The 2,075-nt window shown below is 42.6% G+C and overlaps 1 protein-coding gene across 6 annotated transcripts in view; it reads right to left on the bottom strand.

The window, feature by feature from the left end:
• Cux1 (cut like homeobox 1) overlaps positions 1–2,075 on the bottom strand; it is a 333,866-nt gene that overhangs the window by 74,783 nt on the left and 257,008 nt on the right. The window lies entirely within an intron of this gene.

The raw sequence follows: 2,075 nt of genomic DNA, 5'->3' as shown, positions 1-2,075 counted from the left end.
AGACAGACAGACAGACAGACAGACAGACAGACAGACATGTGTATTCACATATGTGTACAAATGCAATGTGGATGCCAAAGGTTGATGTTGAGTGTCTCCTCTAGACTGGCTGGTCAGTGAAAACCAAGGGTCCTCCTGATTCTGCTTCCCTAGTGCTTTAATTATAGGCACATACTGTCCTGTCTGGCATTTTATATGAACACCAGGGATGGAACTCAGGCCCTCATGCTTACACACATTGTCCCTGTATTCACAGAGCCCTCTCCCTAGCTCTGCCATGTTCTTTTCTGCTATAATGTTTCATTCTGCCAGGGCCAGGAAGAAGAGGGGAAATGAGTCTATGGGGTTCTGAGAATGCGCCAAATATTCCCTTTAAAACCCATGCTCCTGGGGCTGGAGAGATGACTCAGTGGTTAAGAGCACTGTCTGCTCTTCCAGAGGTCCTGAGTTCAATTCCCAGCAACCACATGGTGGCTCCAAACCATCTGTAAAGAGATCCGGCGCCTTCCTCTGGTGTGTGGAGGCAGAAAGTTGTATACATAATAAATAAATCTTTAAAAAAAAAAAAACAAAAAAAACCCCATGCTCCTGTTGCCAAGCCTATAACCTTGTTCAATCCCAGAACCCACAAAATAGAAGAAAACGGACTCCTGAAAGTTCTCCCAACTTCTACACATGTGTATCCCCACAAACAACTTCTACACATGTGTGCCTACATACAACTTCTACATGTGTGCCTACACATACAACTTTTACACATATGCCTACACACAACTTCTACACGTGCGCCTACACACAACTTCTACACGTTTGCCTACACACAACTTCTACACGTATGTCTACACACAACTTCTACACGTGTGCCTACACACAACTTCTATACATGTGTGCCTACATACACAATAAATAAATGCAACAAAAAATTAAAGCCTATGTGGATTAACAAGGCTCACAGTGATCAGATTATGCAATCTGTGGCTCTCCCTTCAAGGACAAGATACATGTACAAATGTATGAAATTGTCAATAAATAATAAAAAGTATTTTTAAAAACAGCTGGGTGTGGTAGTACACACCTTTAATTCCAGCATTTGAGAGGAAGATACAGGTGTATCTCTGTGAGTTGGAGGCCAGCCTCATCTACATAGTAAATCCAGGATAGCCAGAACTAAATAATAGAGAGCCCTATCAAAAAAAAAAAGTATTTTTTAAAAAATGTCACCTGAGGGTAGTAGTCGTGGAAAAACAGATTCTCAAACATGGGGCTGAGCTTGGAGGAAGGGGTCTAGCCATGGGGTAGGTATGTATGTGTATGTGTGTGTCTATCAGTAGGGCCAAGAATTGCACAATAGTGCTTTTCTTTTTGTTTTGCATTTTGAGACAAGATCTTAAACAGTCATCTGGTCTTGAATTCTCTATGCGGCTGAGGATGATCTTGAACTTCTGGTCCTCCTGAGTACTTATATTATATATTATAGATGCGTGTCAACATGCCTGCTGCATTCTTTGGCTCAAAACTAGAAGGCTCAGTTTCTTCCTTCCTTTTTTTCTTGAAGCATCACCAGGCTTTTGTAGCCCAGGTTGGCCCAGGACTCATAATTCTCTGCCTCACGTTTCCGAGAGCTGATATTATAGGCAAGCACCACTATACCATGCACCTAGCTTACCTTGAAGCCATTCATCTATTTATTATTTGTTTGCTTATTTGTGTGTGGGGCACACATGTGCCACACTACATGCATAGAGGTCAGAGGAAAATTTTTGAGCTTCAGTTTTCTCTTTCCATGGTAGGTTCTTGTGATAGAACTCAGAACGTCCAGGGTGAGCTATCTCACTGGCCCTTCTTCGTTTTTTTTTTTTTTGGAAAAGGAAGGACAAATAAGGAAGTCACAGAAGGACAAACCAGGTAAAAATACATGTCACTAAGCTGGAAGTGGAGTTGGGAATGCAGAGCTTATGAGGACAGGAATGGTGGGGGGTGCTTAGGGGTTTATTTAAGAAGCTACTGGTAGAAAGGGGGGAGGGGAAGAGAAGAGGAGAAAGGAAAGGAGAGGGGAGAGGAGAGAAGAGGAGAGG

This window comes from Microtus ochrogaster, chromosome 2 (genome assembly GCF_000317375.1).
Source record: "Microtus ochrogaster isolate Prairie Vole_2 chromosome 2, MicOch1.0, whole genome shotgun sequence".
Classification (NCBI taxonomy): Eukaryota; Metazoa; Chordata; class Mammalia; order Rodentia; family Cricetidae; genus Microtus; species Microtus ochrogaster.
The sequence above is the reverse complement of the archived record's forward strand: the minus strand, read 5'-3'. Positions and strand labels throughout refer to the sequence as shown.